The following is a 10162-nucleotide window of genomic DNA, read 5'->3' as shown; positions in this document are numbered from 1 at the left end:
TGGAAAGGAGAAACCCCTTGTTCTAGACCTCTACGATGTTACAACCGATCCAGACGAACATATTGAAAACATCAAGGCTATGCTCTACTATCGTATCGTTTCCGGAGCTATCAAGTGTCACCTCTTTCCTACGACGCTCAGGAAGGGCACAATGACTTAGGGTAAGAGCCTACTATCGAATTTGATCCATTCGTGGGGAGAAATGAAAAAGAAATTCTCCAACCACTTCACCGCCTCTCGACGACACTCGAAATATGAGGCATCCCTAGAAGCGATCGTCCAGGGGCAGACGAACCCCTTCGAGCACACCTCGGTCGGTTCAACCGGGAAGTTATCAAAGTCTCCACCACAGACGAGATGAAAAGGTACCTGCTTGACCGAGGACTGAACCCAGGAAGTGACTTCTAAACAGCCATTGCGATCGAGAAACCCTAGTCAATGGATTCCCTCCTCATCAAATCCCAAGCCTACATCGCTTAGAGAAGATTGAAAATGGAGTGTGGGGTTTCAAAGTGAACTGGTTCTCAAATATATATATATATATATATATATATATATATATATATATATATATATATATATATATATATATATATATCGGCAACTTGCTTTTTCAAGGGAGCTTGTTTGGTTGGGCAGCTTTGCGAATCTAAAAAGCTGTGGAGTTTAGCGAACCCTATATTCTATTTTTCTGCCTATTGAGGTTCTGCATTCAAAATTCTGGAATTATGAATCTGTGTTCGTGCGATGATTCGGAAAGGTCTTCGCAAGCTAGTTCCTATTTGGCGCCTTTCAGTTGCTCGTGCTCTACTTTTTTTGCTATTGTGGCGTAGCAGTCCTGCTAAGTTTCCTGCGATTTTGGCTTATATTTTGGAATGGATGGCTCTTAAGAATGATTTTTGGTGCTGGTATTTTTTAAGTTGGCTTTAGGTTTTAATTTGTAACTGGTTTAGTGTCTCAAAAGTGTTTATTTCTGGTGTTGGTGTATTTACAAACTTGCCAAAAGTAATTTTGAACTGGTATATAGATGAATGCTTTTTTGTCCTGGTATAGGGGAATGCTGGTATAGGTGAATGCTCCCGCTGACCTGCTATGTGTTTGGATTGTACTGCCTTTTGGCATGTGTTATGCCCTTTTGATATAATGCTTTCTTTTGCTGCTTAAAAAAATCAAGAATGCTAAGTTTACACCTATTTATGACACTACACCGTATTTCATACGGTTTTTTTAATTTTTTATAGTATTTTATTTCAACCTAGAAATATGTGCCTATATTTAATTGTATCTTACTCTCACATAGTATCATACGGTGTAGGCTTGAGGTGTAAATTTTAGTGTAAGTATAGCATGCCTCTAAAAAATAGAAGTGCATATTCATGCAATTGTCTTATATAGTAGATTCTCAACCTAGTCTAACTCCACGTGTTAACCTGCATGCTGAGCTTCATCATTGTATGTTGCCACCTTCTTTCCTCACAGAACTTATTTACAGTTATACCCTTTATCTCATTCACCGCCATACATCACCTACATAAACACACCGCATCATCAGGTCAAAATCGCCATTACTCAACCCAAGTTCCGTGGGAGAAGCCGCCGCGAAGCAAGCAGAGCAAAACAGAAGTAGGTAGCAGCACCACAAAGACGGTGGCGAAACAAAACATGGCTCTCACATGCTATGCACGGGTTGCAATCTTCCTCTGTGCTCTAACCCTATCAACTTCCCTCCATCATGAAACCTTGATTCAAGACGTAGCTAGAAAGCTCGAGCTCAAAGACAACCAGCTTCTAACCACGGAGAAGAAGTTCAAACTTTTCATGAAAGATTACTCCAAAACATACTCCACCAGAGAAGAGTACCTACTACGTCTCGGAATTTTCGCCAAAAACATGGTGAAAGCCGCGGAACACCAAGCTCTTGATCCCACCGCCATCCACGGCGTCACACAATTCTCTGATCTCTCCGAGGAGGAGTTTGAACGTTTCTATACCGGCTTTAAAGGCGGTTTCCCTTCAAGTAATGCTGCCGGAATAGCGCCGCCCTTGGATGTAAAAGGCTTGCCGGAGAATTTCGATTGGAGAGAAAAGGGTGCTGTTACTGGAATCAAGACACAGGTACATGAGTTTATTCAAATTTGTTTCACATGCATGTTTGGAATTTCTAGTTTTTCTCTCTCAGTTTATAAAACATGTTGTATAAGTATTAATTTTTCTTTTCTTTTTTTTGTGCTTGATTTGATGTAGGGTAAATGTGGATCTTGTTGGGCTTTCAGCACTACAGGATCGATAGAAGGAGCCAATTTTCTTGCCACTGGCAAGCTCGTGAGTCTTAGCGAACAACAACTTGTGGACTGTGACAACAAGTGTGACCTAGCTACTGCATCATGTGACAATGGTTGTAATGGAGGTCTTATGACAACTGCCTATGATTATTTGATGGAAGCTGGTGGATTAGAGGAGGAAACTTCATACCCGTACACCGGTGCTCAAGGTGAATGCAAGTTTGATCCAAACAAAGTAGCTGTTAAAGTTACAAATTTCACTAATATTCCTGTGGATGAGAATCAAATTGCTGCATATTTAGTTAATAATGGTCCACTTGCAAGTAAGTCCCTTTAATTATTTAAACAATTTCATTATTGTATGCTCTTAGACGCAGAAAGACAACGACACTGACACGATAACCTGATAATGTGCAGTTGGGTTGAATGCGGTTTTCATGCAAACATACGCTGGTGGTGTATCGTGTCCTCTAATATGTAGCAAGAACAGGTTGAACCATGGTGTATTGCTAGTGGGATATAATGCAGAGGGTTTCTCCATTCTTCGGCTTAGGAAGAAACCGTATTGGATCATCAAGAATTCGTGGGGGGAACAATGGGGAGAAAAGGGGTATTACAAGCTTTGTAGAGGGCATGGTATGTGTGGAATGGACAGAATAGTTTCTGCTGCCATGGTGGGTCAAATACAACCTGCTGAAAACAAATCCTATGCTTCGTATTAGCTACTTAGTTCTGTATTTGCCTTGCTATGGAGACAGAGAATGCGTGGACTATTTGCAATAAGTTCTTGTTATAGGAAAATAGTTCCTATTATGTGATATATGTAGAAGACTTCACCGAGTTATAATAAGTTTGTATCCTCTTAGTTCTGTTTAAATTCCCTCTTAAGAAATAACACTTTGATATGTATTGTAGTGTGTGGGAGTAATGTAATGTGTCAAAGTTTTGTTTAAACTATTTAAAACTAAACTTTCAAAAAATCTCAAGAAATGATGTAAAACTATAAAAAAAATTGATGTAGTAGACTTCCTAGGAAGAGCTTGTTTGGCCTAACTTCAAAAAGTTATGTAATAAGTCTCAAAAGGTGACTCTACCTAAAAGAGCTCTTATATTATACTAAGAACTTGTTTGGTCTAACTTCCTCAAGGGCCAAGGGCCAAAGCTCTAGCAACAACCAAAAAATAACTTTTATTCAAGCTTATATTATACTAATAACTTATGGGAGTTCGTCATGTTCTTGGTATTAGTACATACTTAGGTCTTCCATCGATGATCGGAAGAAGCAAAAAGGCTACCTTTGCTTTAATGCCTTTGCTTTCATTAAAGATAGGATTTAACTCGTGGAAGGGAAGATCTTTATCTAAAGCGGGGAAAGAAGTCATGATAAAATCTGTTTTGCAATCTATCCCATCTTATATCATGAGTATCTTTATTATCCCGGACGGCGTGATTGATGAGATTGAGAGAATGTTGAATGCTTTCTGGTGGGGCAGGTAGTAATAATAAAGGTTTCAGGTGGATGGCGTGGGATAGGATAACGTGGTAGCAAAGTAGGGTTGGAAAATGTTAATTTGTTCTCAAGCACTTGTTTCGAGAATCTACAAAGCAAGGTACTTTCCAAAAACACTTCTCTTTGATGCGACTATGGGTAACAATCCTAGTTATGTTTAGAGAAGTATCTGGCAAGCTAGAAATGTCTTAACTATTAGTTGCAGGCGGGGATTGGGGATGGAAGTACAATCCGAGTGATGAATGAGCCGTGGTTGCAAGGTCAAATAGAGGGGTGTGTCAGAGGACCTCAACATCAAGGTGTGTATAACATTAATCTTAATCATATGATGGTTCTTAATATGAAACAGTGGAATGTGCAACTGATTCGTAATTTATTTGACCATATAGGCACTGAGAATATCATCCAGGTTCCTTTGGTGGAGGAAGTGGGGGAAGATAAATGGATTTGGAAGGAAGAACAAAATGGAGAATATAGTGTTCGATCTGGGTATAGATTATGGCGAAGTAATCATGAGAGTGTCAATAGTAGGGTGAATGGTAATTGGGGGGAGGCTTTGGAGTATTAAAGCTCAACCTAGAATCAAACATCTTTTGTGGAGAATCTGTAGAGACTGTTTACCGACTCGCGTTCGACTTCGTCAACATCATGTCCAATGTCCGCTTGAATGTCAACTTTGTGAGAATGAGATGGAAGATGATTGGCATATTTTCTTTGGGTGTGGGGCTACTTTTCATTGTTGGAGGGCAGCTGGTTTGTACGATGTTATATTACCCGTCTTCAATCTTTTCATGATGTCAAGTCTATTATTTTTTATATTTGCTCCAATGAAGATAGTTGGACTGCAGGGCGTTTTGCTGTTATGTTAGATGTGATCTGGAATAATAGAAACAATGTTGTTTGAAATAACGAGCGACAAAAAGCTTATACTCTTGGTATGCAAGCTTTTTATAGATGGCAGGATTGGTATTCAACGCAAAATTGGAACCATATAGACAATACCGATCAATCCCTAATAGCTTGGAACCCGCCTGACACAGGATGGTTGAAATGCAATGTAGATGCGGGTTTTAATCATAATCATGGTACTACTAATAGGGGATGGTGTGTGCGAGATAACTGTGGTAAATTTATCTTAACAGGTACTGCTTGGGATTCAAACCTTCTTTCCGTTGTCGAAGCAGAGGCGTTGGCGCTTAAGAAAGCAATTCTTGGAGCTATAGCTAATCATTTTGAAAATGTTATTTTTGAAAGTGACTCCCAAAAAGTGATTCAAGCGATCCACTCTAAGTATTATGGAAACTCCGAATTTAGTTTACTTATTTTATCTATTCAGAGATTGTTACAATTTTATTCCAACTTTGAGGTGAAGTTTGTTAAACGTCAAGCGAATATGGTTAGCCAAGGCCGCCATTTCATGGTCTAGGTGCAGTATCTTTAATTTACCTCCTCCTTGTATTGAGATCCTTTTGATTAATGAAAGCTGTTAATTTTGTTTTTGTAAAAAAAAAAACTACAAATGGTTTTAAAATAGCTTTATTGTGCAGAAATCATTTGATGTTTTCCTAATATGGCTTATTACAATTTGATAGACATCACTATTATACCTGTGTGTTTAACAATTCTAATTTCTAATATATGAAACATTTTTCATTTCTGTTATAACTAATAACTAAGTACTACCGTAAGCAGACTATATATATGGAGTCCCTACTTCATAATTATTCATTTCTAACACAAATATGATATAATATAGTTTTACAACTGTTAAAGAACTATAAGCTACTCTAACATCATGATGGAAAAAACATGGGAATAAGCAAGGATTATTCGTGTGTTTTAACGTTAAGTTGTGTCTAGTTAAACAACATACAATAATCCGTTGTAGTCTAGTTGGTCAGGATATTCGGCTCTCACCCGAAAGACCCGGGTTCAAGTCCCGGCAACGGAAATTCTTTTGTTATTTAACGCTTTTTGGTTTTTCTTTTTGAAGTTTAGACAAATTAATAGGTTTTTCGTCAAAAGATTTTTTTTATATTATTGCTAATTGACATTTTTTTTATGCTATTAAATAATAAAGACAAAAATAAGAGAGAATAAATTCAATGTTATGAAATATTTAAATCATCATATTACTACCTCCCTCTCGAATACAAATCAATTTGCAAAAAATAAATAATACTCAAATTATAATAATTTCAATGAAACATTAATTTTTATATTTCATCATAATCTCTATTTTTTATTACTCCATTTTTTCAATTGTTTAAAATTTTCTTGGCAATGTAGTTTTGTTTTATTATTGATTTAGTTGGCTAACAATACTATTTTATTAAATATTCTAAGAGGAAAAGTAAAAACACTGACGACTATATTGTGATTTGTGACAACGTAACGCTCATAGAAATTTTTTTTGATGTAATTAATAAAAGATAATTTTATTAACATTTTTATAATTTTTATTTATTAAATAAAATTAACTGCACATTTTTAATAGAGTGAAAGTATAATTTAAAAATGGGTTTTTCTAACCTATGCAACATTGCATAGGATAAGAGACAATTAATAAACTATTTCTTTCCATATAAATTTTCATATTAATTATTTTTCGGTTGAAAAGTAATCTTTTATATTTTCTCTCTCCTACCCAATTAATGGATGAACATAAATAAATATAAATATGGTAATTTATATATAAAAAAGTGGTGTATTAATTGTCTCTTATCCTATGCAAGGTTGCATAAGTTAGAAAAACCCTTTAAAAATTAATAGAATCTATCATAATTACCTTAATCCCCAAACTAAACCTGTTTAGAAAACTATTTTTATATCTCTAATCGTAATTTGACACATCTAATTATTACCTGCATGCTACCAAAATTATTTTATTTTTGCACACATTCATTGTTTCACACCATATCATTGCATTTCTTTTCATTTTTAATGCATAGTATTCAATACAAATACAATTGATCGGTATCAAAGGTAAAACAAAATTTTAGTTTTATCTCTTATACTATCAATGCAGCATCATTATATTACCTATGCAATTTATTTCTCATTTCAATATTTCATTTCTTCCCCTTTCAAATATTTCATTTCTTCCCCTTTCCATTATATTGTATCTTTTCTTTCGAACATTCATTGCTTTAATTTCCATTGTTTTTATTTCATTCAATCTATTTTGATTTTATTTCCATTTCTGAATCTAGAATATTTTGAAATTTCAGTTAAATAAGGTAAGATTTGTTTTATCAATCTTAAAATATATTCGATTACAATTCTTTAGGGATGTTCACATATGAAATTGCTTCCATTTCTATGGAACTAATTATTATCTGTGCTGTAAACTCAGTGTGTTTTCATTCTTTTTTTGAATTTTAATGACGCATACAAAATACCCTAGCCGTCACTTTTCTTCTTTTTCCTTTCTCCCTCTCAAAGAGGGGTGATTTAGGATCATCCAAAATCACCCCTCCAAATCGTTTTTGTTTATCTATTACTTAAATAAGTGATTTTCACACCTTTTCTTTTTGTCTTTTTTGTGATTTCGTGGGTCATCGTTTGTTTTGATTTCCCATATTTCTGTGGTGTATTTTGATTTCTCGTCTTTGTGCGGGTATTTTGTTTTTCCGTTTTTGTGTGGTGTTCATTTGTTTCAGGTTGAAAGATTAGTTTCGATCTAGTGCAGATTCAATCAATGACTTTGGTGCCGTCAACGCTACAGATCCGGAAGCATGAATATTTCGGACATCTCAATACAGTCAATACATTAATATTTGTCGGCATATGCAATTTGCCGTTTTATGCTATTAACATGGATGTTGTGGATTTGTTCGCAGATTCATACTTTTTGTTTTTGGCGATTTTGAATTTGTATTGCAACGATGTACTCTATCGATTTGAATGAATAAATATCATTTATTTTCTGTAAAAAAAAATGACGAATACAAAATCATTATGATGGTTTCATTATTGTGCTTTACTGTTATCATTAGTTTTAAGGAAATGCTAACTAGTACCATTGGGATGTTCGCATATTTTTTATTAAAATGCGTGTATTTAATGCATTGAAAATGTATTGGAATTTAAAATGTTAACTTTTATAAATAATATTTTCCTTATTTAGTATGCTTAAAGACCCTTAGTTTTAATATCTATGTTTTCATAGTTTCATCATTGGCAGTGTGAATGTTTTCATTGTTTTGTCAATATTGACCTAACTATGTTACAATAATTTGAATGTTTAGCCACCAATGTTTTCATGGGTTTATGTTTTATAGCTTTCACAATGTTTGTTGAATTTACTCATGTTGTGTGTGTTTCAACTTCTGATCTAAACCACGTCAAGACCATATTCTTTCTTATTTCCATAGATCATATTTGATATGTTTCACTATTTATGTCTCCTTACAATTTGCTTGTGTTTCAATGAATCCATCTCTCTTTGATCTTCTAAACACTAACTATATTATTCCATAAAGAAATTTTTTAACATGTATTTTTAACAAACTTTAATAGTATGGATTTCTAAAAACTATAAGTTTTGAGGCCCCTATTTTAGTATTGAATTGTTTATTGTTAATTTCTTGAAATTAATATATAACTTTGTTTTGGCATATGAATATTGTTGCTGCAAATCTGTATATGGTTGAGACGTCTCATTAAGATTGGCAATGTCAATGACAACAACTAAATCCAATGCCAACAAACGTATTTATTTGTTGGTCCATAACTGTATTTTATGTTTAAATGTAAACTTTCTGATTTTAAAATATTCTTATTTTACATCTATTATCTATATTTCAATCATTAGATTTCACAAATCAAGTTTTAAAGAGGTAGATTTATTTGGGAAATTTCTGCAACATTTTCAAATTTTGACATTTTCTCTCACCGTATTTTAAAATCACATATAAAAAATTGTGAATGCTTTCAATACTTATTTCAAGTGAGTTTTCTAACATTTCTTGTATGTCTATTTTTTTTTTAGAATGACTTTTGTTCTATAATTTTCTAACATCGGTTGCATCGTATTTTTTTTAGGTTTATTCAAATTGAAGATAGGAATTTAAAGTAATGTTTTTTACTACAAATATAGTGTAAAGTACTGTGTTTGATATTAGCTAATTTGTTTATATTTCAAAAATTAGCATGTGTCATGTAATTGTGTTACTTTTTAGGATCAGTTGGATTTTTGTCTTACCTTAGTGATAAGATTATTTCAGGAATTTTGGTAAGATTGCTTAGTTATTGAATTTTAATTTTTTTCTCTCAATTGATTTCATCAAAAAAATTAAATAATAATAATAATTGACAATTAAAGCGTTGTTTTTATAAATGAAAATAAAATTAAATATTGAATAAAAAACGGCTTAATTACAATAAATATTAATTATAATTATATTTAATTTTAGAAATAGGATAAAACGACATAAATTCAACTCTAACTATAATTGGTTAATTATTATAAATAATTTAATTATTTTAATATTAGTTGATTACTAATTATTTACATTATCCAAATATAATAATGGTGGTTAATGGTGGTTAATATGACACCGAGCAGTAAAAAATAAAGTTAATCTCAAATTTTTCAATATTAGCTGAATTATATCAACAAGTTTGATATGATTATATTAGTCTTGAATAATATAAAAGTTAAGGTTGATGTAGAATACCAAGCATTGATGTTATTGCTGTCATTATCAGAGTCTTGCAAAAATCTAGTTCATACATTAATACTTCTTCGGAATAATGTTGGAATAAAATTGGTTTATACCATATTCCTTAGGTTTTGATGATAACAAAGTATTTAAAGAACAATTGAGTAAACTAATATGTATTCATGTGTGGAGGTACAAAGATCAATATAGTGATTAAATGTCAGTTCTAAAGCTGTACTGGACACTGAAAAGAAGCTCTTAAGACAGAGATTCTGAAGATCAGACTCTGGAGAATAAACATCTGATCCAGCCATTTTTTGATGATCAAAACCTAAAGTCTCCGGACTCTGATCAAGTTAGCTTTTGAAGATCAAGCGAGCTTTTTGAAGAATCTGAGTTGGAGGATCAAAAGATAAGACTCATACTCTGAAGGACCTGAACCTGAACCCAGTCAAAGCTCAAGAACCGAGGATTTTTTGACAGATCGCTATCAAACTCTGAGGTTAATTTGTCCTGGTCTGGTCACGTGAAGACTTAGTAGAAAGTTGCAGAATCCTGAAGTTTTGCAACTGATAATTCTTTTTGTAGCAAAGGAGTTTCAAATGAGTTTGCAATAGAATTAACCATTTCAGGAAGCTTTACAACAGATCTGTTTAGGTTACTCTTCAAAAACCCGCTTGTGCTTAGGGATGGCAGGCAGACCC

General features: G+C 33.5%; 1 non-coding gene and 1 pseudogene across 1 annotated transcript; both read left to right on the top strand.

The window, feature by feature from the left end:
• The first annotated feature begins 1552 nt into the window (after positions 1-1552).
• On the top strand, positions 1553-3236 carry LOC131643762 (probable cysteine protease RD19D; annotated as a pseudogene).
• A 2434-nt stretch (positions 3237-5670) lies between these two features.
• On the top strand, positions 5671-5743 carry TRNAE-CUC (transfer RNA glutamic acid (anticodon CUC)). The gene has a single exon. It is a non-coding gene; the product is annotated as a tRNA-Glu (tRNA).
• Positions 5744-10162: the final 4419 nt, after the last annotated feature.

The sequence above is a fragment of the Vicia villosa genome, linkage group LG1, assembly GCF_029867415.1.
Source record: "Vicia villosa cultivar HV-30 ecotype Madison, WI linkage group LG1, Vvil1.0, whole genome shotgun sequence".
Taxonomy (NCBI): domain Eukaryota; kingdom Viridiplantae; phylum Streptophyta; class Magnoliopsida; order Fabales; family Fabaceae; genus Vicia; species Vicia villosa.
The sequence above is the reverse complement of the archived record's forward strand: the minus strand, read 5'-3'. Positions and strand labels throughout refer to the sequence as shown.